The sequence below is a fragment of the Astatotilapia calliptera genome, chromosome 1 (genome assembly GCF_964374335.1).
Source record: "Astatotilapia calliptera chromosome 1, fAstCal68.1, whole genome shotgun sequence".
In the NCBI taxonomy this organism is placed as follows: Eukaryota; Metazoa; Chordata; class Actinopteri; order Cichliformes; family Cichlidae; genus Astatotilapia; species Astatotilapia calliptera.
Genome location: NC_137422.1, coordinates 41,351,721 through 41,379,430, shown reverse-complemented (window position 1 = coordinate 41,379,430; position 27,710 = coordinate 41,351,721). Strand labels below are relative to the sequence as shown.

At 43.3% G+C, this 27,710-nt stretch overlaps 1 protein-coding gene and 1 long non-coding RNA gene across 2 annotated transcripts in view; one reads left to right on the top strand and one right to left on the bottom strand.

Moving 5' to 3' along the window:
- Positions 1–338: 338 nt before the first annotated feature.
- Positions 339–27,630, bottom strand: LOC145428651 (uncharacterized). Its single transcript, XR_013908967.1, has 4 exons — positions 27,190–27,630; positions 1,603–1,663; positions 1,326–1,387; positions 339–821 (listed from the first exon to the last, which is right to left on the bottom strand). It is a non-coding gene; the product is annotated as an uncharacterized LOC145428651 (long non-coding RNA).
- The window catches only part of tshz3b (teashirt zinc finger homeobox 3b), a 30,230-nt gene continuing 30,014 nt past the window's right edge, over positions 27,495–27,710 (top strand). Inside the window, exon 1 of the mRNA XM_026177580.2 lies at positions 27,495–27,633. The gene's annotated coding sequence lies outside the window, so the exon portion shown is untranslated. The remainder of the gene's footprint in view (positions 27,634–27,710) is intronic.

Sequence of the window (27,710 nt, the reverse complement as noted above, 5' to 3'; positions counted from 1 at the left end):
TTTGAGCCCCGGCTCGGACAGTCTCAGTCGTTGTGTCCTTGGGCAAGACACTTCACCTGTTGCCTGCTGGTGGTGGTCAGAGGGCCCGGTGGCGCCAGTGTCCGGCAGCCTCGCCTCTGTCAGTGCACCCCAGGGTGGCAATGTCCCGAGTTCTCTCTGACTGTCACTTTGGTGCATTTAAACCCCTGTTCCTCCCTGTCCTCTTCGTCTCCGTTATCAGTCATTATAATTTTACCATCTCTGTGCAAGTCTGCAAATTTCTTTATTAAATCAAAAGATTCTTAAATTCATCAAGTCTCTCTGTGCCTGGGTCCTTGTCACAAAACATGACATCACTCTTTTGTACATTTTAACACCATTTAATCCCCACATTTGTGAAAGAAAAGAAAAACACTTTTTTGAAAAGTCTGTAACAAAACCATCAAATAAATAAAGTTTATTTAAATGCTGCAAGAGAAGAATGGATTGGAATAAAAAAATACATATCCTAACCTGAATTACTAATAATGAATGATGCTCATAGTGAGTAAAAAGTAAACTGAGTGCATTTTTTGGACAGAGATTCACTTTGAATGTGTGTGTTTAATATAATACAGATGCATAAAAAACACTCCAAAACAGAATAAATTATTACAAATAAATTATTACAAAATATTTTTTTAAAAATGTAAAAATGGAGGCAACTTTGCCTGTGGTAGAATGTATACCATGCATGAAAACATCTTTACTGCAGAAACTAATTTTGTGTTGTAAGATTTATGAGTTTCATGCTTTCATGGTGGTCCTTAGGAGAGCTTGACATTTTTCTCAGCTGGTCCACACTGTAAAAAGTTTGAGAAACACTGATAAGTGTGTGTGTGCTTTTGGAAAACATTTAAAGCTGCAGTACAGAATCTTTGAAACAAGCTTAAAAATTTTTAGAAACAGTGCATCTGCTTCTCTTTACAGCTCCTCACTCCACCAGGGCTGTTTGGCTCTTTCTGATAGTGAGCACATGTGATGCACGTACTGCAGCAGTCATACAGACAACTGGACGGTCCAAAAGTTGGCCGACCTGTTACTGGCTGAGGTTTTAGTAGAGCTGTGGCTGAACCCCATTAAAATATATCATTAATTTTAATCTCCCCGATCAATGATAATGTTATGTTGGAATGTTGTTAAAGAGGGTCAAAAAGGTTTCAACCCAGTTTGTTTAGCAGATTCTGTTTAGCAGCTTTAATATAGGGAGAACACAACTTCCAGACTGTGAGTAAAATCAGGTTTTTCTCTTTGTCAGTTTAACAGTTTCTGTTGTGCCTGTCACTGCTCCCTGTCTGTTTGCTTACCTGGTTCTTCCTGACCTTGTACTTTCTCCTCACGTTCCCTCTTTCCTCTCTCCCCCTTTGGACTGACAATCATACACAAATAGATTCAATTAGATGAAAAATTACATTAATATGAAAAAATACTATTAAGATCAATAACAAAAAATCCTCTCTCAGTGTACTTTCAGTCAAAAGGAAAATAACCAAACCACATGAACATCTAATAAAAGATATAAATATTGAAACACTGATCCAACATTATTCTTGATTGACGGATCATTTGATTTTACACTCTTACCTGAATGTGGCTCCTTTTTTGAAAAAACGCCCTTATATCCATTATGAACCTGGCTGTCTCTCTGTACACACACACACACACACACACACACACACACACACACACACACACACACACACACACAACAGGAGTTATAAGGTTAATGGGCATTCAGTCAGTTAGTATTCATTTCAAACAGGACAGTGGTAACAACAGCAGGCTGCGGACAATTTAAAGTTTTAGATTTTAAACAGGCTGTATACATTTCAATGGGAGCAACAGGACAGTCAAATGTCGCTGAATTTACCACAGAGCAGGACGGATTGTAGGGTAGCAAACAATGTTGGAAAACACATTTTCAACACTGCAGGTTACCTAGTGTAATGTTTTTCAGCTAAAAAGAAACATGTTCTGACTCCTACCTAACTATAAAGAGTAACTGAAGGTTAAATGCAGCTAATATGTCCTGTTTTAAGCCAGGCACTTACACCTCCGCTCTGCTGCGTCTCAGCCACCATGGCAGCAACGGTGCTAGAGCCAGAGCAGGGGAGAGGAGAGCTGGAACAAACCATTTTGGGAGGGGGGTTATCTATACTTTTGTTGTTAAAATGTTACGTCTCAAACAAGTACAGTACTGTATGCTTTTTATATCTTTAGTAGTGTGTCACACAAACAGCAAATATTGTCAAAAAAACGTAGGAAATCTTTGGGGGTGCATAGATTCATTTTGGGGGTGCTGAAAATGAATCTAAGCTGCTGAAGCACTCCCAAAAATGGGCTAAAATCGCAACCAACGGAATTGAGTCAGCTCATTTATCTTTGCTGTCTTATCTGAATAAGAGGAGAATATATTCTCCTAAAAACAAAGAGATTTTTGTTTTTACGAAGCAGTTTCTTTGTAACCGACAAGCAGGGTTTCAAAGGATGTGTGCTATGTTGTGTTTAGTGATTGTGGAGGTCAAAAAAGATTTGAAACATCTCCTGCTGATGTATTCCAGGTGTACTGAATGACCATCTGCCGTGTTTGCATATATTTTCTCTTTCACCATAAGTCTGTCTAATGAGAATGAGTAAAGCAAACTAAAGAGGTCAGTGAACCCTTCTTAAGTTGAATTTATTTGATTTGTAATTTAAACCGTTAGTGTTAGTGTGCCTGTGTGGTGTATGGAGCACGCCAACAAACTGAGCTCTGTGAAACTAAATACTGCTAAATGATTAAAATCCAGGCCTTTGCTGACAAAGGTGATAAAAAGTTTTTCTTTGTTTTTGTTTGACAACAGTTTTTTTAAAAAATATCTATTTTTTTTTATAAATTTATGAAAACAGAAACCCTCATAGAGGAGACAGCCATAAACCAATGAGCAACATGAACAAAATGTGTAACACTGATCCTCTGTGAGGCTAAAACACAAAGGAGTGCTTGTTCTGCCTCCATTACAGTACACTTTATGAAGTTTATTGTCTGAAACAGAGACAGCATTTACTCCCCCTCCCCCAGCTGTGGGACAGGGGGCGCCTCCGAGCTGATAAACTTCCATAGAAATCAGACTGGGGTTAATTATTCCGACTGGATACATCCTGAATAAACTCTGTCACAGTTTGTGTGTGAAGCTGCCTTCGGTGTGAATCCTGAACACACACGAGAACAATGTGGAAACACACTGCGAAGGTTATGCAGCCACGCACACACACACACAGGGGAGAATGTGTGCTCTGAAGCCTCTCTGTGTTCGCCCTGAGTGTTGGACATTTATTTTTCCTTTATATATTATTCAAGTTCTGGTAATTAATTCAGGATATCATGTCAAGATGTAGGAAATCAGTCCGAGCTGTTTCTGGTCTGCGTTTGATTAGGCAGCAGCCCGGACCTGGACGGCTCTTCTCTGAAGACAGACTGAAACACTTACGTGGCATCCCGTCGGCTGGAGAGCATCAGCCCGGCTCTGCTCACCATGCTGAAGCACTTAGGCTGCATCCGATTGGCTGGCTGGAATTATTTCTGTTTAGTGCCGATATAAGAATGAACAACATGAACGCGGAGAGAGAAAGTTGATTGTCTCTGGTTTTAGGGAGAACGACTGAGAGAGCCTCACAGAACTCTTCCTTCTGATCAGATGAAGTCAGATGTTGTTGGAGGAATGATCCTAGGTCGCTTTCCGCCAATCAGCGTTCCCCCTCAGCTCTGTGAGGATCAATAACCTCGGTCGCATGATGGCGAGGAGTCATTTCAGCCCCTTTTAGTCAGATCTGCTCCCATCTTCAGGCGACACAATAAAAATGTCAGTCAGAGCGCCGAGTGCAGCGGGAGAGGGCTGCAGGCAGGTAATGACCGTGTGTGTGTGTGTGTGTGTGTAATTTATTGAAGGAAGTGTTTCTGTATCCTCGCAGAGCCGCGGCGAGGCGGAGATCTCCATCGCAGTGATAATTTGTGGTTGTTAAAGTGACACAGTGTTGGAGGATGGAGGAGACGAGGAATGTGGGGGCCAGACCTGACAATTAAAGCTCCGTATATCACCCCCTCCCTCCGAGGAGGGACGGGGGAGAGGCCAGGACGGCTCAGGACACACACACACACATATATACACACAGTCACACACAGATACACACCCCCTCTTTGACAGGTTTATAAAAACACACTCAGTGACAGTGGAGGACGTCCAAGCACACACACGCCAGACACATGACGTCTTGATGCACGCTCAATCATCCAGGTAAGGAAATTCAGTGGGGGAAATGTTTTGTCACTCATCCAAGTGGCTTCTTTACTCTCAGAGGTGCAAAACTACAATGTTGGGCGGTTGAAGGTAAAACAAAACAAAACAAAATAAGAAGAATGTTTAAAAACGACAGAGAAAAAACGATGAATTTGCACAAAAATATTCAAACCTAAGAATTTTTGAAGTAAAAAAAATTGTAATCTGAAAAATTCAAACTTTCTTTCTCTGAGCATTGCACCCCGTGCCACCCATCCCTCCCGACACACACACCATAAAAAATTTGTTTTCTTTTAAGGGCAGTTGAAAACAGGCAAGGGCTGTGTGCTAACTGAAGCTACACATCTGGGATTATTTGCTCCATCCCAGTTACAGTTGTTTGATGAGAGAGGTTCACCAGTTTTGCTCTATGAGTCGGAGAAACGAGTAGATTCAGACTGAAAAAGACAGCTAAATGTTGAATGATTTATAAATAGCAATAGGAATAAATGATTCTTATGTTTAGCTTTCTAAAAGAATCAATACGATTATTAACGACGGTGCCATACCAAGATAAAGACAATGTTGGATAACACCTCCCACCCACTCCATGACATGTTGGTCAGTCACAGGAGCTCGTTCAGTGAGAGACTGAGATTACCGAAAAGCACCACTGAACGACACAGGAAATCATTCCTGCCTGTGGCCATCTCCCTGTACAACGCATCCACTTAACACACTGTTTGCTGCTACAGCTACACATGTTTCTTTTCCAACTATTTATTTATAAGTGACTTATGTATGTATGTATGTATATATATGTATATATTGTACTATTCTTAGTTAGCGTATTGTCTGTCTTGTCTTAATGTTGGTTTAAAATGGAGCACTGTAACAAAAAATAATTTCCCCCAGGGATCAATAAAGTATTCTGATTCTGATTCTGATTCTGATACCAGACAGTGAACGGCATGAAGCAGCAGCTGAGATAAAAGCCTATAATATATAAATATTATATTATATATATTATTATATTATATTATATTATAGTATAAATTCTATTCATATTCTAATATTTACGTCCAACTGGAAAATTACTTATGTGCTGTTATTTTTGTATTTTGTAATTTGGTAATGAAATTATATTTGGTCATTTGTTAATGTGTTTATGTGGCTTCTTTTTGCTCCTTTTTTTAATGATCATGTGCACTGAATTACCCTCTGCCTTGTTTGTGTATATTTCTCTTTTAGCCCAAGAGGCCGGCAGACAGCGCTCACACTGTGAGTTTCATTTTTTCTCCCTGTCATGAAATTTGACTGAAAAGCTTCACATCTGTCGGGAAGACAAATACTTTCCTCTTTTAACTTAAATGGGTTGATTTTGACATTATTGTAGCTGTGTGATGTACAGGACACAAACCGAGATCTCGGACTCACTGAACATTGGGACATTTTGTGAATTTCTTGTATTAGTTGTTTTAAGCCTTTATAGCCAATGGGAGCGCCCGTCTGTGTAACTATTTTTAAATTTCAGTAGAATTGCAACCAAATACATTAGAATAATAATTCCTTTTTGCACACAAAATGGGAGGAGCCGCACTTACATATCACCCGTTCAATAAATCCCAAGTCACTGTTTCCTTCCACTAATGAGTTTGCGTTCATTGACCTCCAAAGCCTGTCACACCTCCACTGGTGCTGTTGAAAAATCACCTTTGACTTTCTGTGAAGCAGTTTTTGAGACACTGAGAATTTAGATTGTATTGTTGGAAATTGTTTGTTTTCAAATTCAAATTCAAATTCAAATTTTATTTGTCACGTACACAGTCATACACAGTACGATATGTAGTGAAATGCTTGGACAACTGCTCGTGACCTAAAGAAAACAAAAAAGGAAAAGGCTATGAATAAGATAGGAAATAAATATGAAAAATTAAAAAGGGTAAATTTAACTAGGAAGGAATAAAATATAAATTAAGGTTAAAAATGAAATAACTGTACAACACAAATTAGAATGAAGGGTAAATTTAACTGGGAAGAATAAGATAAAATATATAAATTAAAGTTGAAAATAAAATAACTACAACAAAATACACAATATAGAACTATATAAGAATGTATGAAGAAATCTAAATATAAATAAATATATACACAATAACAGCAGCTGTACAAGTATTAACCGGAAATGAAGAATATAGTGACCAGTGTTGTGCAAAACCAAAGTCCAGAAAGTCCAGTGTGTGTGTAAGAACTGTATGTGTGGGTCAGTACTGTGTGGTGGTGTGATTGAGAGACCGTATCGCCTGCGGGAAGAAGCTCCTCCTCAGTCTCTCTGTGTTGGTCTTCAGGGAGCGGAATCGCTTTCCTGACCTCAGCAGAGAGAACAGTCTGTTGTTGGGATGGCTGAGGTCCTTCACCATCTTCCTGGCCTTGGTCCAGCACCGCCTGCTGTAGATTGAGTGCAGGTCAGGGAGCTCGGAGCGGATGGTGCGCTCAGCTGACCGCACAACCCTCTGTAGAGCTCGTCTGTCCTGCATGGTGCTGTTCCCGAACCAGGTTAAGATGTTTCCCGCCAGGATGCTCTCTATGGTGCACGAGTAAAAGTTCCTGAGCACCTTGGAGGGCAGTTGGAAGTCTCTCAAGTCTCTCTCAACTACATCAAGTTTTGATGTAGTTGTTGTTGTTTTTTCAAATTGTACACAGTTATACCAATTTTAATTTTTGCTACAGTTTATAAAAATGAGTATTTCTCAAAAAAATGAAAATATAAAAACGCTCAAAATAAATCTCTGATTTAATGCTATCTCGTGCAACCTTTTTTCATACACTTCAGTATTTCCTGTATCTAGAAAAAATATGTGTTAACAAAACAAATAAGATTTTCAGTGCCTTTGTGGTTTATTGCACTTTTAGTCATTTATGTAGTTACTAATGGACTTACATATATATATTAATAAAATCTGGGACATAAAGGTTGTATTGATGCATAGCAAATTGAAAAGCTCCAAAAAAATAAGCTCTGGCAGACTTTGATGGTTTACAGTATTTCTGTATTCTGCCATCTTTATCATATATATGCACATATGTGTCTGAAAATAAGCAAGGTCACATCTCTTAAATTGAAATTACTTAGTTTGTACTGTGTTAGTGTACCAGTATAGTGTATGGGGCACGCCAACAAACTGAGCTCTGTAAAGCTGTAAATACTATTAATTAAATAAAATCTTGGCCATCCTACCATTACATCACTTCTGCTAAACAGAGGTTGTAAAAGGTGCGGTCTAACCTTAAGGACCTTTGCTCCGGTGGGATTTATGTTCGTCAGCAGAGTTTTTACTGCGACGGTTGCCGAGTGCTCAGATCGGCTTCTTTGGGAACATTTTCTCTTTTCATTTCACATGGTAAATTTTTTTTTGAGACTACGAGTTTGTGCACATTTTCAAGCAAAAGTGTGAATGGTGTGCTCGAGTCATGTGATTAAAGAACAGAATAGGAGGCGGTTCACTCTCGCCTGGTTGCTGAAACCTATTAAATCAATGACCTGCGGGAGGTCGCTCGGACCGGCAGACAGACTCCTCGTTTCTACTGCTGCAGACTTTCTGCATCAGTGTGTGTTTGACTTGTGTTCTGGATGCGTGTTGAGTGTGTCGGTGCGTTCTGCTCATGTGTAACTGCCGCACCTCTGTAACGCACACACCGTCCAGGAGTGTCAACTCAGGAGAGCTGTTGGCTTCCTCTGACCTTTATAGCTTCCCCTGCTGTGTGTGTGTGTGTGCGTGTGTGTGTGTGTGTGTGTGTGTGTGTGTGTGTGTGTGTGTGTGTGTGTGTGTGTGTGTGTGTGTGTGTGTGTGCAGCTCCAGTCAGATGCAAACATACATGCAGGCATGTGTTCGCAGCGGATTCTCTGTTTCTTTTATTTGCTGTAATTGGAAAATAATTCAGACCATGTCAGCGAGAATCGATTAATGAAAAGACAGAGGGAGTCATTAAAGGCAATAAAGAGGGAGAGGTTATGATGAAGATGGCATCATGGAGAGACACAGAGGAGACTGTGTGTGTGTGTGTTCATGCTACAGTATTTTAATGTGAAAAGATCAAATAAAGCTGAACAGAAGTGATTGTTTCTCTCTCTGGAAGCAAAGAAACAAAATGCATTTTTAAAGCTTTAAAGACTGACAGAAGTATTTTAATATTTCTTTCTCATAATGTTTGGAGTGAAAAGTGCCCGGCGGCGACGCGCTGAATCATTCGGATCATTCAAAGGCTGATTATACGACAGCGCTGCGCTAAAATACCTGCAGTCCTTTAATAGCACAGGAGCCTACCACTCATCTGAGCACCATAAAGCTGCCACGGGAAACAATACTGCTCCTCTCCTCAGCGCCGAGGTTAATGGCAAATGGGGCTATGGCTGCCGGTGATATTGTTGGATAAATGATTATTGATTAGGTAAAGGTTGAGCTAATCATTAGGCTTCATCCATTTTACGGACTCTCTCCATGACCTTTCTACCGGGCCCTCTTGGATCACCGGGATATCTCCATGCAATGATTTGATAGGGCACAGAGGAGGAGGAGAAGGAGGAGCAGCGCTGATCTGATGGAGGACAGTTACTCCACCTGTTCACCAAACATCCAGCTCCTTAAAGACCTGATATATAAATACAGGACAGGAAATGTGATTTTTACGCAGAGCTGATGCACACTCAGGTTAAATTAATTAATTAATAGAGTTTAGTCTTTATTGTCATTGTCACAGGTACAACGAAACTGAAAGTGTTCTCCGATCAGTGCATCATGCATAAAAATATGAAATTTAAATAAAATCAAAATAAAATACTGTACTAATAAGAATACTATACCTAGACAATGGCCTGAGCCCCATGCACAAACAAACATTCACAAACCTTGGTCAGTGCATAGATCATTTCAAGAGCGGCGTAGTGATCAGTATTTTGTAGCAGCACTCAGACGTGTTTTTGCAGTTGAGTAAAAGCTGTGTTTGAGTGTATTTGTCCTTTCACTGATTGCTCTGTACAAACAGGGAGTGGCTGGGTGTGCGGTGTCTTTTGAGACAGCGTGGGGAGAGGGCAGCCAGTGACCCTCTGGGTGGTGTTAATGACCCTCTGGGGTGCTTTCCTCTAACAATCCTAATTTTTTTTACCTTTCAATAAAGAATTAGTTTACAAAACTGGCACGAACAGCTGGATGTTTGTCTGTTTTTAAATTAAGCAGCTCATTTTTTATCTGGTGTACCTGCAGAGGTGGAAACTGTTTCTCTTTTGAGATGTTTTAATACAGAGTAAAAGTAATATTTAAAATAGTTAAGAGCCTTTTTCTTTTTCATTTTATGCCCTTCTTTAATACCTGACTCTTCACAATAATCTAAAGTATTTGTGCCTCGAGTCCTCGTCGGAGCCACATGTGCAGCTGTGAGTCTGCAGCTGTTCTCCAGTGTTTTCTGCAAGCGTGCAGCTGAGGGGAAAACACCCGACGTGAAACATCCGCTCTGAAACCCCGACATGGTGATGAGGAAATGCTTTGCTCCTAACAGCTCTATTTATTGAATTGAAGCAAATATTCCTGGCAGCGGGATGCTAACGAAAGCCAGAGTTGAGCTCACATCTGCAGCCAATCAGAGCCCTGCGTTCCTTCTTCCTTTCATTTGTCCACAGAGCCGAGCGCCGGGAAACACACTGTTTATTTGAAGTAATACTTAACTGCGACTACTGCATGCAGGGTTTCTTCTCCTGCTCTCATGACTACACCCATGCACATTTATGAAAACGTCACTCTGAGACGCAGGGACTCCAGAACATCAGCGAGTAGAAGAAGAACAGCTGGTTTGTCTTTGATGATGTCACTGTGTACGCAGACATTGAGAACATCCACGAAGACTGGGACAGTGAGTGGAAGTCAGATTAAAGGTTCCTGAATAATGAACTTGAATATTTGAAGGCGGACACCTCAGTCACAGCACACCTGTCTGGATCCATCCATCACAGATTATTCTGGTACCTCCTGCTGAAGTTACCTGAGATCAGGTGTGGTGTCTGTCAGGTGGCTTCAGCTGTTCTGCAGTAACTGAACCTTTTTTTGTTCCGTCTCCCTCCCTCCCCTCCCTCTGTCAGCGGGTTCTTCATGTTAAATAGGGAGTTCTTCGTTCCCCACTGTTGCTTGCTCACAGGGGGCTGTCTGTTTGTTTCTCTCTATTGTTGTCTTTACCTTACAACATGAAGCACCTTGAGGCGACTGCTGTTCTGATTTGCATGTGAAGTTGAATAAAGTTGAATGAGCTTCGATCTGCAGTCAGATAAGAATCTGTTTCACGTTGTTGGATATTACGCTTCATTCTATCGCTCACCTGCTCACAGAGAGACAAAATCAGCTCAGTAACGAAGACCTGCAGCTGAGGTCACATGACTGCGGCACACTGCTGACTTACGGTGGGATTTTCCTGCTTTGTCTTTGATCCTGGTTTATAATATTTTCACAGCTTTAAGAAAATAAGAAGATATTTAACTGTGTAAAACACACACACACAGTTTTCAGTAAAGAGGTTTCATTTTATTGTTTTTGATTTTTACTATTCCTGCGCTCAGGGCACGCTCACTAACACAGTCCAGCTTCACTTCCTGATTAATAAACAACTATGAATTATTATCAGATTACTGTTTTTCTGATCTCCTTCAGCCTCGGTTGAAGAGCAGCGGGAAACAGATGAATGTAAACTGCAGCTCAGAGAATAAGGACTTTTATTGTGAGATCATCACGTTACCCCTCACAGGTCCTGATCCTGTCCTCTGAGTAAATGTGCAACTTGACATAAAAACATAACTAATATGAAAAATAAAACTGACCTCCTGTATGACTGTTTGAATCAGCCTACAGACACACAGCTGCAGAGGAGGGCTGCGGCCTGCAGTCGCTCACCTCGAGACGACAAGGGGTCGGTGACGGTTCAGGTCAGGCTGTTTGACCCGTGTGTGCTACAGAGGAACAAGCAGATTTTTAACGCTCCCCTTGGTTCTCCTGTAGCACCTCCACCCAGGCGTATGTGGCGCTCGGCTTCACTGTGACTGCAACGGGAGACGAGGCCAGGCCGTCTGCTGAGTAGTTAATGTTGCTGATCAATTTCAATTTTGTTTAATTTTATTTTTCTGAATCAAGTCAGTCAAAAAAATGTTTATAGTGTGAATAAGAATTTATTTTTTTGATTTCAGACAAACTGATGCTCTTTAAGTGTAGTAGTAGTATTTTAGAGAGTTGCAGTACTACTACATGCACTTTAAATCTGTTACAGACTAAAAAACAATCTTTTTTTTTTTTTTTTTTTTTTTTCTTCTAAATGACATCAGAAACAGCAGTATGCGACATTACGTGATGGCAGAGCTTCAGTTCATCCTTTGTCATTTTTTTTATTTTTTATTTATTTATTTATTTTTAATAAATAGGACAGGGGGAATGAATGAGAGAAAGAGGGGGAGAGAAAGAAAGAAAACCAAAGGGGAGAAGAGACGGTGAGAAGGGGGGGGGAAGAGAGAGAAAAAAAAAAAGAACTCCTGGGTCACCTGTATGGAGAAAAAAAAAAAACAAACAAAAAAAACAAACAGAGGAGACAGCAAACAACAAAGAGCAACATAATAATAGAGAAAACAAAGCACCATCACAATAAACTAGCTAGTCATAGATATCAATAGTTACTAAATAATAAACGATATTGTGCAGCACGCAAGATAGACAGCGCACAGTGTGCTTTGAGGCAGCAGCCAAGAAAGCTTTAGTCCGCGTCTGTGAATACCCATGTGTGCATACCTGTGTGGATCAGCATGCTTGCATTCCAAAGGTTTCTCCATGTAATGATCTGCTAGGGAGTGTGGGGGGGCCACAGCCCCGTCCTCCAGGGCATGAAGCAGGTATGGAGGAGATCAAAACTCCAGACATCCAGAGGCCCCCAGAACACAAGAGACCAAGGAAGACCAACAGAGGGGCAGCCGCGCCACTGTCCCAGTAAGAGCTGAGGAGAGTCCCAGATGAGGGGTCACTCAGCAGCCGCGGAGCAGAAGTCAGGGGGAGTTGCAGTGACGCGCCCGTGAGCTCCGCCGGCCGCCAGCTGTGCCTGAGTGACCGAGCCCCAGGCCGAGAGGCCGGGGGCACCCCACCTCCAAAGGGGCCCGATCGAGCCCCAGGCCCCAGGCCCCGACAAGCGGCCGCCAAGGAGTGAGCCGGTGTGTACCCGGACGCCCACCCCCAGACACAAAGAACCACCAACACACCGACACCTGAGGGAGTCCGCCACCGGCAGGGGAAGTGGTGGTGGGTGGAGATAGGCCTCCAAACCTTGGAGGGCCTGAGGTGTCCCCAGAGAGGTGGCGTCTGATACCCAACCTGACATATAGACACAGACATACAGGCACACACAGACACAAACATCCATTCCCACCCTCATGCTCTCATATGCACTCACTCCACACTCAACCAACGTGGAGACAGACATAAAGAGACGCTGTACACACAATCACACTCCCCAAGCGTACTCTACAAACCGGGTCTAGGTACCCTTGCCCCTGGAGGGGGGAACTGCACCCAGACCCAGGTGGTGTTACCCTTTTCCCTGCGGTGGGGAGAGGCAGACCACTAAAAAACAATCTTAATAAAGTTATTCTTTGTTTTTTGTTTTCTTTAATGTTAATAAGGACACAATGTTATGCAGAGATGCACGTGTAATAACAACTTTATAGACAAATGATACTATTTACAGTCTCAGGGGGAGTGGGGGAGGGGCGTAACAGGAAGTGTCAAAGTAGCGTCACAAAGGAGCAGCAAGCAGGGGCGGGCCTCGGGCGATGCTACCTGTGATTGGCAGATCTCCACCTCACTTGTCTGGTTTCATAAAACTAAGGTTGACACAATGACAGGACTGCACTTAGGCCCCGCCCATCTTTGGTGCCACGCCAGCTTCCGTACAAGCACCGAGCCCGGGGTCAGAGCCGTTATCCGGTCCATCTGGACTGCAGTGCTGCTGCCTGAAGCTGAAGGGTTCAGACTATCCTCTGATCATTCCAGGACACATTAGTGTGAGCTCATACAGTTATACCTGTGTCTTCAGGCTACACCCGGGTCAAAGCCAATTCATCTGCACTTCCCATCACTTCTCCGAGCCAAGAAAAGAAATCCCTGACACTTGGAGTATTGTTCCTCGGCTCGTTTTTTCTTCTATCACTTACTCCTCATCCTTTCTTCACCTCTCATACCCCTGCCATATTTCATTTAAATATTTCATCTAGTTGTCTTGCGGCTTCTGCGGCTTGCCAAGTGTCATCTGGATCGCAGCGACGACATGAAAGTGGAGCAGAGAACTGCGAGAGCGGGAAGAGCGGCGGCTCGGTCGGCTCTGAAACGTCTGCTGGTGATAAGAAGTGAAAAGGTGGAGAAGACGGGGGAGTGATAACTAATGTACTTCCTGTGTACTTCCTCCTCTCTGCTGTCATCTCCACCCAAACACACACACACTCACTCAGACTGAGAGATTTAACGATGTGTGTGTGAGTCTGATGTGAAAGTGGAGTAGTGCGTGATGCGCGAAAATTCTACTCAGCAAGCAGCAGCGTGTCCACTGGCCTTACAGGTTTGCACGTGTGTGTGCCCTCATACCTCCAGCTGAGGTCTCCCAAATCTGTGCACACCACAGAAGAAGAAGCCAGGGCGGTCCTCGTGCTGTAGTTGAACTGCGAGAAAGACAAACACGCTTCAGCTTTTAACGCCTTTCTCCGCGCTGGCGTGTAGCTTGCCGGACGCCTCGACATGCACCGCCTCCCTTTACAGCGCCATAAAGCGAGGTGTAACAGGGCAGCAGCTGTGTTCCTACAGAGTGTGAATGAAATTCATGTTGCTGCTGCAAGGTGTGTTTCATACACAAGGAAGCAGAACGTGTGTTCAAAGGCAGACGCCCCCTTTATCACCCAAACATGTATTTGTATCAAATAAACGTAGAACAGCTCAAACTGACGTCTTGAGCTTTGACCGAACCGGCGTGCCACTGCCTCCTGAAAACCTGATGATCCAGAATCTCTTTGTTCCTTTTGTTGTTCAGAAACGTCAGGACCAGCTCATTATTGCTTCAGTTTTGTCACAGTGAAGAATTTTCTGCAACATTTCCCGTGAGCATATACGTAAAACCAGTTTGTATCTGAAAAATAAAGTTTTAGATCCAAGGAGACATCAGCTCGTCACTGATGTTTGATTTATAACACACAAGCTGATGTGTCATCCTTACAGAGAAATCATGTTTTCTAATGGTAATATAACAGTAATACCACGCTGTGTGTGTGTGTGTGTGTGTGTGTGTGTGTGTGTGTGTGTGTGTGTGTGTGTGTGTGTGTGTGTGTGTGTGTGTGTGTGTGGCAAATATAAACACACACACTGTGAGGTTTCTGTTCCGCTTGCCAGGCTGCTCGCTGACCCCCCACAAGTGTGTTTGGCCTTTCAACTTTGCACTTCCCCCTCAGGAGAAAAGCTCTGCTCTCTGCAGAAGCTCTGAACATCCCGACACACACACACACACACTGATCTGGCCTTTGAGTGAGTGGATTTAGCTTTGCGGGGTGACTGCAGTCAGACTTGTGGTCACCGGAGTTACAGATAAAGGGATGTGTCACTGCCTCCGTGTGTGTGTGTGTGCGCGCGCTACTGGACGGACACGTGCACAGAGCTGGCACTGAGCTCCTGAGTCCTCAGCTTAGCACTTGATCCTCTCTCTGGGAGGCTGACACCTCAGACAGAAAGCCTTTACAAACTCCTCTGGACTACACACACACACACACACACACACACACACACACACACACACACACACTGACACACACACACACTGACACACACACACACTGACACACACACACACACACACACACATACACACACTGACACACACACACACTGACACACACACACACTGACACACACACACTCACACACACTCACACACACACACACTCACACACACTCACACACACTCACACACAGCACATCACTGAGCGTGGTCAGAGGCATGATGATGGCGATCTGCTGGTCAGCACATGTCTGCCGTCTCCGCGCTTCGTCGCCGTCTGTCCGCGCAGATCAAACTCAACCTCTGAGCGTTTGAGGAGCAGGCGGCGTACGGAAGCCTCCGCGTTCCTGAACGTGCCAGAGCTACGAGTCCTTGCTCTGTGCTGAAGTGGAAAATCATTTGAGCAGATTGACCTCTCGTCTTCTGGCCCCGGGGCAGGGCACACCGCTGGCCGTTTCAGCCCCAGCGCCAAAGCACTAATTCAGGCAGGCGTGGAGCAGCCGTGACACCGACGTAGATGTCAAAGCAGATAGAAAGCGCAGAGGCCCGAGGGCCCCAGCTGCCCGTCACTGAGGAGAAAGTGTGGCCGGTGCACCCCGGGGTGCCTGCATTTAACACAGAGACAGGGTATCACTTCAGAGTGTGTGTGTGTGTGGGGGGGGGGGGCAGCAGGCTGACGTGCAGCAGAAGATTTTCTCACTGGCTGAGAAACGCTGTTGATAAATGTGAGGCTGGATTCACTCGGTCTCTTTAAACCTGTCGATATTTATCAGAGGCACCGTGATGAGTCCGTGTCTCACAGCTGTGCTCAGCAGTATTCATAGTTTCCAGTCGTAGATTTCAATCTTGACTTTTTCAAATTTGTGGCATTAAACTGAATTTAAAAAAAACTTTTGTGGGAGCTATATTGCAACCAGTGGTAATTTAACCAGAACTGGGTTTTTTCCCCAATTTATTCTGATCATGTAAAAAATACAGAACAAAAAAGGTTTAAAAACCTTAAACACACTCAGCTGTCTTCAGAGACAGAGCAGAACCTAACACCGTCAGGTGGAGGGAGGAGCGCCGATGTGTTAGGAGCGGAGCGCTCTGCAGTGTTTCAGGTTTTCAGACACATTTCTACAAAATTCATATATTGAAAGATCATCAGTGTTTCCTTCATAATATTGACATTTGTGTCAAAACGAAGCCATTAATATGCCTCAGATCTGCGGGAACACAGTCCCAGCTTACAGCAGTGATTTTTCCTCCATTTACACAAGTTGTAAACACAAGAAAAGTCACCTCTGGATTTAAAGCACGAGTCCCTTCTGAACTCTGTACTGCACTTCACTGGACTCCATTTTCATTATGCTGTAATGATGCTGTCTTCCCTTCAGGAAGTGACTGGTGCCTCTAAACGAGGAGGGAGGGCTGGCTGAGAGTGGCACCACCACCGTCTCATTGAACATAATTAATAAAAGCAGCCTGTTCCAGTTTAAGAGGCTGATTAATGCCACAGTTACACGACAGCACAGAGTGCACACACAGTATGTGCCTTAACTGCCATAATGTAATAATAAGAATAACTGTATTTGTACAGCACTGTTACAAAGTGTTTCACAGTTTGACAAAAATTACACATTAAAATTAAGCGTACACAATCAAACATACAACACACATGGTCTAATACACATTCTCATGCACACACACACACAAACATTAGAAGAGCCAAAAAGCTAAGAAGCTAATGTAAGAATAGGTTTTCAGAGGTCGTTTAAAAGATTCGACCTGAATGGGGTGAGGAAGGCTGCTCTAAGGATCAGGAGCTACAGACTGAAAGTGTGATCACCTCTGGATTTAAAACCACAGTGCGAGACAGTCAGGAGACCTGATCAGAAGATCGGAGAGGCCCGCTGGTGTTTAATGACATACAAAGTCCATGAAGAGCTTGTTATGTCATTAATAACAGTGTGACACGATCGTGCAGGGAGGTGAAGAAAGAGGAGGGGCGATGCCATGAAGGCCAGAATTCTGTGATGTTTCTTGAATGATATGAAAAAAAGACTGGATGAGCTTTGAGATGTGAGATTTCAGACGCTGGTCAGAAATAATGCTGAGGTTCTGCGCAGATGATCAGTCCTGACTGACCTCCTTGGAGAAGCTCTGAGGGCTGAGTACAAGAACTTCAGCTTACCAGGACTGAGATGGAGGAAATCTCCAGGCAGACCCGGACCACCGGCACAGAGGTCAGAGGTCACTGTCACAGTCCTTTCGGAGACCCAAAGAGTAGCCAGGTGTCATGTTCCTGGGTCATGCGACCCAGTGTTTCTGAGTTTCATGTTGTGTTGTTATTTCATCTGTATTCCAGTTTCTTTTCAGTTATCTAGTTATTCAGCCATGTTTAGTTTGCAGTTTAGTTCATGGTTTATCAGGTTCCCCTGTGTGTCATGTCTACGTCTCCATGTTTCCTGTTTTACTTTGAAAGAATCCAGTATGTTCTTTGTTCATTGTATTTAGTTTCCCTTCCCCTGCCCTGTCATTAGGTTCATGTGTGTCAGTGGTGTTCCCGTGTGTTAAAGTTCCCATTGTTGTTTATTGTGTCTTGTGCAGTGTTGGTCAAGTTACTTGAAAAAAGTAATCAGTAACTAATTACTGATTACTTCCCCAAAAAGTAATCCCGTTACTTTAATGATTACTTATTTTCAAAAGTAATTAATTACTTAGTTACTTAGTTACTTTTTAAAAACACGATTTACAACCTGAATAGGTGATAAAGCGATAGATCTTTCAGCCCAATTCTACTTTTTCTACATAATCCATCATACTAGGGCTGCTCGATTATGGCAAAAATGATAATCACGATTATTTTCACTGAAATTGAGATGACGATTATTTGATGATATTTATTTAACCCTTTAGGACCTACTATACAAACAAGTCCGCCAGAGCTTATATTATTTTTTTACATGTTGTAGTGCCATTTGTGGGAGCATTTCAAGTTGCTATACATCAATACAACTTTTATAGCCCATATTTTAATAATATGTATGCATTAAGTCCATAGTAACTACATTAATTGCAAAAAAGTGCAATAAACTACAAAAAAATTAAAAATTGTTTTGTTTTTTTTTTTACATATATCTCTACTTGGAGAAATTTAAGAGGTTTATCCCTCAACACTTTAAATACAAAAAAGTTGCAAAAAATAGTTTACAACAACAGGAAATTTATTTTGAGTGTCTTCATAGTTTTATTTTGGAGATACAGCAATTTTTATATACTGCAGGAAAAACAAAAAACAATCCTATGATGCAAATTTGCAAAGAAAACAGTAGGTGCATCAAAATAAACTATTTCCAGCAGTGCAATTTGAGTTCTAAGCATCCCAGAAACTATTGAGAAAAGTCAAACATGACTTATAAAAGCACCAGTATAGGCTTTTAAGGCCTACAAGTAAAAAACTACATTTTCCGCGAAAATGACGTCACTTCCGGTTTCGGGCAGGAAATGGCGGACATGTGCGAAGTGTTACGAACAGCTGATCGGATCGGCAAAACGTGTTTCTGGAATATTATGTTTTTGTTCATGCAAGCGCTTTTTATGCAATTTTTGCAAAGCTATATGTGGAAGGAAACCATGACCTAGGACAAGCTGATGGCATAAGATGTAAGTACAACTCCTCCAGTTTCATATGCAAAAAAAATATTGCGCTAGCTTACGCGGTTCAGGTTCTACAGGGATTTAAAAATAGTTACACAAAACGGAGAGTGCTGCTCTGACCGGCTTTAAAGGGTTAATAATAACAATGTATTGAATAATGACTTTTAAAAATAATATAAAATAGTGTGCAACACCACTGAAGTTTTTTTTTACCTCTCTTTTCAACCAACGGCAGTCACTCTCCTCTCCAAATAACTTCTGCTTAACTTTCCGAGCTTCCCTTGGGTCCTCTTAATCAGCGGTCTCCAACCTTTTTTGTGCCACGGACCGGTTTATGCCCGACAATATTTTCACGGACCGGCCTTTAAGGTGTCGCGGATAAATACAACAAAATAAAACTAGTACCGGTACCGTAAAAAAGAAGATTTGTTCATAACACAGGTGAAAAGACCCAGGAAAACCGACTTAACAATCAAAACGATAACAAAATAACGCTGAAAACCGATAAAAACCCTGAAAACCAGACATTTCATACCTGAGCCTCAACTCTCGCGGCCCGATACCAAACGACTCACGGACTGGTACCGGTCCAAGGCCCGGGGATTGGGGACCGCTGCTCTTAATTGTTGTGACACGTGTTCGAAATGCAGAGAGGTGCGCTCGATTTGCCACACGAAGCAGCGCGAGAGTAAAGCATGAGGGAGGGGCTAATAATCGGCTCTGTCATTTTTAATGATCGTTGAAAGCCCAGATTGTAACCGTGATTAAAATTCGATTAATTGAGCAGCCCTAATGTGTGTATGTGTTAGTCCCCATAGGGAAATAGTTCCTCTGCATTTAACCCATTCACCCAGTGAAGCAGTGGGCAGCCATCAATGCAGCGCCCGGGGAGCAGTGTGTAGGGACGGTACCCTGCTCAGGGGCACCTCAGGGTAGCCATTCAGTGGAGTCGAACCCCCGACCTTCCGATCATGGGGCCACCACGCTTCCTACGGAGCTATCCGTCATGCTGGCCTCCACCAGCATGATGGGCAGCATCATGCTGGTGGAGGCCAGCATGACTGTTGGCTTCACCCTCAACTCTTCAACCACCCTCGTCTTTTCTCCCCTTTTCTTTTTCTATTCCTCTGCTTTTTTGCATAATGCAGGTAATAATGTGAATAAACAAATAAATAAATACAGTGCTCATACTGTCAAAGCTGATGTGCTTGGCACAACAAAGCATGCGGACCATGATTCTGCTTCCAAACGTGCCGGACAAAAAGAGATGACATTTGGATGACATCATTATGTCGTTAGATGCTTTATGAAGCAATCTGTGGTATCTTAGGTCTTCTGTATCTGTTTGTATCACCCAATATGTGCAGAGATGATCGTTATATCATACTTAATATTAGCGATGGCTAGGGATGGGTACCGGTATCCGTTGCCATTATGGCACTGGTTCTGACATAAACGGTAGTAACCAGACCGAAAAGCAGCGCACATTTCGGTGCTTTATTTCGGTGCTTTTTTTTTCCAGTGATGTCATACACTTTGGATTCTAGCCAATCATTTTACCTTTTCAAGGATAGTAGGCGGGCCCAGGTACGTACGTTCTTTTAGAGCAGAGCTACAGATTAAAAATGCCCAAAGCGAAGCGGTCAAAGTCTGGCTGTACTTCACAGCAAAAGATGCAAACTCAGCAGCAACAAGTGCTTTAAGGTGATACTGTGCAAAGGAGGTAACTCCTTGAATATGATGAAACACCTGGCGACGCATAGCGTTTTTTTAAAAGCCAAGAAATACACCGTATGTGATAGCTTGCTGCGAGACCTCACACCGTGCACATCTACTGCGCTTGTGGTGCCTGTTATTGGACCCGGAGTTAGCAACATCTCCCAAGAACCCAAAGAGGAGAGTCCTTGCCCCTAGCCCTGCCAGTGTAGCAGAAATGATGAGGATGATGATGCAGCAGCAGCCGTTCCTCTCTGCGTGAGTAGCTTAATGTTGTTTGTGTGTAATTTACGTTGAGTAGGCTAACCACGTTATTACATTAATGCATGTAAGGTGAACTAGCAAACATCATCATAGCTACATGCGGCTGTCTTCTTGTTTGATGGCAGATACTCCCTTCACCCTGGCCAAAAAGGCTAAAATGACCAAAGAAAAAGTGGAAAAAAGCTAAATATGAGAGGTTTTTGGACAAAGTTTGTGTTTTTTCCATTGATTAAGCACTGCTTCCAGCCAAGAGTGATACTATATAACCCCTATAGCTGCAGAAAAGGCTAACATTATTATCTTTTTACAAAAAAACAGCTACACATGAGAGGTTTTTGGACAAAGTTTGTGTTCTCCATTCTTTAAGCACCGGTTCGAGCACCATTTAAGCACCGACACCATTTCAAAAGTACCGGTTTGGCACTGGTATCAGATAAAACCTAAACAATACCCATCCCTAGAGATGGCTGGTGAATATTAAGTATGACAGTGGGAATAGTGCACTCAGTGTTGTCGAAGGCTGCACCAGCTGTAAGCAGTTGATGGGCCACAGTTTTCTCTGGGATTTAAGAAACGAGTTGAAGTTTGCAAAAGGACCTGCAATTAGTAATGATCTAAACCAGCGGATCACCCAGATGATCGTGACTGACTGATAACGGAGAAGTCAGGGGAGATGACCAGTAGAAACTCATGAAGAGCTCTGGGAGGAATAGTGTCCAAGGGGCAGGAAACAAGCAGAGTAGGTTGAGCCACACTGAACCTGTACGCACTGAGGAATGTAAACTCAAAATAAATAAGTATCTTACGTCTGCCTTTAAAGCCCTTAAAATGAATCAAATCTAAGTGTGTGCGGATGGTCAATGGATGTTTGATAGTTGGTCAATGGATGTTCGATAGTTGGTCAATGGATGGTCGATAGATGGTAGATGGACAGTCGATGGATGGTCGATGTATGTTCAATAGATGGTTGATGGACGGTCAATGGATGGTTGATGGATGATGGACAGTTGATGAATGGTAGATGGACGGTTGATGGTAGATAGATGGATGAGTGATGGATGGTTGATGGATGATGTATGTTCAATAGATGGTAGATGGACGGTCAATGGATGGTTGATGGATGTTCAATGGATGGTTGATGGATGCTCGATGGATGGTCAATGGATGGGCGATGTATGTTCAATAGATGGTTGATGGACGGTCAATGGATGGTTGATGGATGGTCGATGGACGAGTGATGGATGGTTGATGGACAGTCAATGGATGGTCGATGTATGTATGTACATCTTTCAGAGCAGTTTTTAAAACCTTAAACCTGGTCTCGTGGTTTGCCCAGACACTGAACGTTTTAGGGAAGAATGCTTCTTCTCATTTCATTTTCAAACACTTAAAATGAAACGAGAAAAATTTTGACGTAGACATGGCTAACCCACATCAGATCTAAGAGGCAGACAGTGTTTGATGGGAGGCGTTTGGGAGGAAGAGATTTCCTTTCACCTGTCAGCCACACTGGGTATTTGAGTTTTTCATTAAATTGAAAATTGAAACATTCAGCTGGAAAAGTTTAATCAGGGAGGGACGCTGCAGTATCTGAACATCTCTTCATCGCATGTATGAAAAATAATCTCTCTGCATTGAACTCCTAACATCCACCTGGTCAGCAAATGGAAAGACTGTGTACAGGTGTACGAGAAACAGTAAATGGTTTTTAAATAATCTGCTTGTTTAGTGAGCGGACAAAACCAGCCAAACCAAATGGTTACTGAAAGCTGGAGTAAGTTATTGTGTTACACTCACTCAAAAAATTATTATATATTTTTACCCCTCAGTAAACATGTGAGTAAAATGCAACTGAAATATATAATATCAAAGTTTATTTATTCCAGTAATTAATCATTAAAGTTTATTTGATATAAACTGACTGCACACTAGTCAAGGAAATTTATTTTACCACGATTCATTCAAAGGAAATTTTTTCTCAGTACTTTTACATGTAATTAAATTACCAAAAGCCAGGGTTTTGGGCAGATTTTTTTGTGCTGTGGCCTAAATCACCCTGATATATTAGAATTAGAGAAAGACCTGAACTGTTTTAGCAAACATCTGAGCTTTTTTTGACGCATGTGAGACAGAGTGAATATTTCCTGTTTTGCAAAATGAATATATTTAATAATAAAAATGAATTATCCGGGTTAGTCTTCGGATTTTGGTCGTGTTGTGTCTAACGGCGACTGAGACCTCAGGGGGTTCATTTAGGCCTGTGATGGAGCCCCGGTGGTCCCTGAGCATGGCTTTGAGAAACCCCCCATGTTTGCAAGCGGCTCAGTAATGGAGCGCAGTGGCCTGAAGTCTGTCCTAATGACTGTAACACATGTGCGTCTGGCTCTCAGCCCTCTCATTAACGTCACTGGACACTGTATACTCTGACTGTGTGTGGATGATCTCATCTCCTCTCAGAGTGCTCCGCCCGTGGCTGTGGATGTGTCTGTATTTACGTGCGCACCCACTCACGGCACTGGTGCGGACGCTGTGTCGAGGAGGCCGCTCGTACCCGGAGACAGCGATCGCGTCTCCTGCAGGAGCTCCATTCATGTTTTAATGTTTTTCTCAGTGTTCCACTCCACAGTGAAAGGAAACAGAAATGTTTCTGTTTCCTTTTGTTTTGCTTACAGATGTTGAAGCTCCACTTTATGAATATGTGTGTGTGTGTGTGTGTGTGTGTGTGTGTGTGTGTGTGTGTGTGTGTGTGTGTGTGTGTGTGTGTGTGTGTGTGTGTGTGTGTGGTAAACAGGGTGGCTTGCTCTGTGGAAGAAGGAATTTCCCCCAGCAGTCCCCATCAGTAATAGTGCCTGTAATGAGCTGCAGCTGTCAGCCTGGTTTCTGCACACACACACACTTCCACAGAAAACACACACTCGCAGTGAGGAGGAAGCAGTGAGTCACTCAGCGGTGCGCCGTCTTACTGTACGCTGATAAAAACAAAGTCATCAGACACACAAACACTTCCTGAGAAATACCTGCAGCCAAAAATATCCTCACCGCACTGCCGTAAAAACACACATTTTCCTGCCTGTTCTCCATTGTGTGTGTTTGTGTGTTAAATGTTTTAACGTCGCTTCATTTTTTTACCTTTTAGCGTGAGCGTTAGAGGAGTCAGAGTGACGGCTCGGCGGCTGCAAGGACACAAAGAAACGCTTCAGATGATTTTCCTCCTCTAACGATCCTCGTGCAGCGAGCAGATTCTCATTTCACTAAATTTTTAATTCTCCGTCCTGCCAGAAAAAAACCCAGCACAGCTGACTGAAACGTGCTCTGAAGCAAGGACGCGTCTCTGCTCGGCCGACAGGAAATCTGAATGAACGCGTCCCGTCCTCTCTGAGTTTCAATCGAGTCCAGTTTATCCAGTTTGATTTTTTTAAAAACAAGTCAAAATTTGAAAAAAAAAACAAATGCACCTCTGCCACCAATAAACCAGAGACAAACAACGAACAATATCACTTTTAAATATTTGTTAATATGAAAATACAGTTTTTCTCTCATATGTCTGGCAAGCAGGAGGCTGAGACTGGTGGTGTATTTTTCTGACTGGTTTCCAGTTAGAGCAGGGAGAGAATCCCGGGAACACAGATCCATATGACACGAGCAGTAACCTCTGACCCCTGTCCACGACTGAGAGGGACACCCAGCTTCATCCTCAAGACCTGCTGCCTCATTTTTATCACTTTTCTTTGCATTCATAAAAATTCATGTTCCTGGGGGAGGAACCCTCCGCCCAGCAGCAGTTGTGAAGCTGAGATGTGGAACGGCGAGGAGCTTTTAAAAGCTGCCGAGGGGTTTAACAAGTTCCCAGTTTGTTTCTGATCAGGTCTGTTAGAAAAAGCCTCTCTGAGCGCCGCTCGAGCATGCTTCCCCCGATCGTGGGGAGCATTTTTTCTGTTCTCAATGCCGAGTTCACAGTTTGGATTTGTGGGGAATCATCTGAAGGCTTCAGCCTGACCTGCACCCTCCCCCCAACAAACCAACATAAAGATGATGAAGACGATGAAGACGATGAAGACAACGATAAAACTTCGAGCGGCGACTTTGTGTTCCCGCTGAGCCTCGGCTCGGTTTGCGACCTACCCGGCCCTCCGTCTGTGACCTCTGCCGGGTTTTATCTGGTTCCAGTTGAACGTTGGAGATCAGACTTTAATTTTGAAGGCGCAGCGCGGGACAGTGATGAATAGGCTGCATCAAGGAGGGCTTAAATTACCCCACTCCCTGGTGGCAGCACTGACCAGAGGAGAGCAGAGGGGTGTGTGTGTGTGTGTGTGGTGACCTAATAACAGCAGACAGAGAAAGAAAGAGGGCTGGTCAGCACTTGCCCCCTCAACCCTGCTAGCTCCGCAACTCACCCACAGAGGAAGAGGAGGAGTGAGGACAGTGTGGGTGGGGGTGTCTGTGTGTGTGTGTGTGTGTGTGGGGGGGGGGGGGGGGGGGGGGCTACCTGCCCCTTCAGCTCCTTCTGTGGGAGTTAGGGAGCTCTCAGGTGGAGAGCCTGTCCTGTTTTGGTTTCATGCAAATGTGATTTTTTTCTCTTCTCTGTAAAATAAAAGCACAAGCTTGCCAGGTTTCTTTTTTTTGTCTTTTATTTTGGAGGCGGCGGCCGAGACGGTGGGATGAAGCAGCTGGTCTCAGACTGCGAGGGGCCTGCAGAGATTATTGGTCTCATTTTTAGGAACAGATAACGAGAGAAATTCCATCTGTGCTGAATTTAAGTTTCCTGATTTTTAACCATTTTACTGGAAAAATGTTTGCAAATGGATCTACCAGAAACTGATCAGTTTACTAGAAGATCATTAATAAACTGATCAATTTGATTTCTGTGTGAACATTAAAATTATTTTCAGTCTTTAAAAATATCAACAAACTGTGTTTGAGTCATTTTAAACTGTGAATACTAAAAAACTGCTGAGAGTTTTGATTTTGGATGTCAGTTTAAGTGAGCTCAGAGCTCCGTGAACACTTTCGTCCGTTGTTTTTATTCATGTATCATTTTCACCCAGCTCACAAATCTGTGTGTGTGTGTGTGTGTGCGCGCGCGCGCGCGTGAATTAACAAAACAAACCCATAAAAACGTCACCTCCATCAGTGACCCCGGACAGGTTTCTGAGTTTTTGCGTTGTTTTAAAAAAAGAACAAACTGGAATCTGCGCAAAAACTGCGTAAAATCCGACCCGTACACACACGCGCACGCAGTAAGGCGTGTGTGTCGGTTTTCCCCGCATGCTTAAAAAACCATTAAAAAACTTTTCTGTCTCTAACTTTGAAAATCATTTCCTGTTTTCCAAATAACTGCGGATGTTCCGCACATTTATGCCGCATTTTTTCAGAATAAATCTGTCACGTGCACGCGCAGCAGAAAAGGCTGCGGACATCTGACGTTTCCTCACAGATGAACCCGCCGCGATACATGTCCTCACCCCCCCCTCCACAACAACAATAGTAATGATTATTATCATTATTATTATTATAGTTATAATTATTATCATTAATATATTTAATAATAACTATTATTCTAATAATAATTATTATTATATCAATAATTATAATTATTTTATACTGACATTATTACTAATATTATGAATAATTTTAGTATAACAATAATTATTGTGATTGTTTGTATTATTGTAATATGTAATTAATATTATTCTTTTTTTTTTGTTGTTGTAGAGAGAGGAGCAGGCAGGCGGCTGGCGCGCGCTGATGTTTTCACGTGAAACAAAAAGTTTAAACCAAATTAAAAATAAATAAAAGTCCAAATTTAAATGAAGCTGCTGAGAAACTTTAAAATCAGAAGAAAAACAATCTGAAAAAATTACTTTGATTTCAACATCTCACACACACACACAGTGCACAGAATCAGCTAACATCTGTGTGCACATCTGCCGCAGTTTGACTTGCAGACTAAAAGTACCTTTAAAAGTGTTAAGGCTACGCTTTCTACAAACACACAGCTGATCGGAGTAATCAGATTACTCTCAAACATGTGAAATATCTTTGAATAAAATCTAAAAATGTGTTTGTTCGCTTTCAGTTTGGTCACGTGAGGGTTAAACTTTGTTTCCCTCATAAACACGCGCGTGTTTAGTGAGTGTGTGCGTGTGTGTGTGTGTGTCCTCTCCGCGTGGCTCCGTGTTTCTCTGATTCACAGAAGAAGAAACGCAGCTTTGATTTCCCAAAGTGGACCGTGTCAGTCAGCGCGTGCGCGTAGTGGGAGTGGTGTGTGTGTGTGTGTGTGTGTGTGTGTGTGTGTGTGTGTGTGTGTGTGTGTGTGTGTGTGTGTGACACTGATGGATGCGCCAATGGAGAGACGGACAGATGCTGGGGCGGATCTAACGGAGCAGCAGCAGCTCGCGCTCAGTCCGACACACACTCGGAGCGCGAGCCGCGGAGAGCGCGCGGGCACACACGGGACACTCACCGGGTCTGCGCGAAGATCCGAGCGCCGGAAAACCTCCTCCTCCAAACTTTGCTCTCGTCCGCGAGCGGCTCCGCGCCTCCTCACCGTGGCCTCACCTGAGGGAGCTCACCTGCGCGCGGACACGGCTCCTTGTTCTAGCAGGAGCGCAGAGGGAGGCGCTCCTGGGCAGAAGGAGCAAGGCTCAACGGCAGCCCGAGCCTCCTCCTCCTCATGCACATTATTGCAAGCAGGGAGATCCAATCAAGCACGCATCTCATCGATTCACGCGCACACGGTGAGTGAGGGACTTGTCTTCAGCGGATTTTTCAAAGCGGACAAACACCTCCTCCGGTCCTCCGCTCCACCGCTCCCGGTGCAGAAGCAGTTTTCTCTGGATGTTTGTTCCCGCTCTGAAGAAGTGCGCGTGATCACCGGGAGGCACGCGGCGAAGTCCCAGCCCGCAAAGTAAGTGTGTGTGTGTGTGTTTGTGTGTGTGTGTGTGTGTGTGAGAGAGAGAGAGAGAGAGGGAGAGAGGAGGTCGG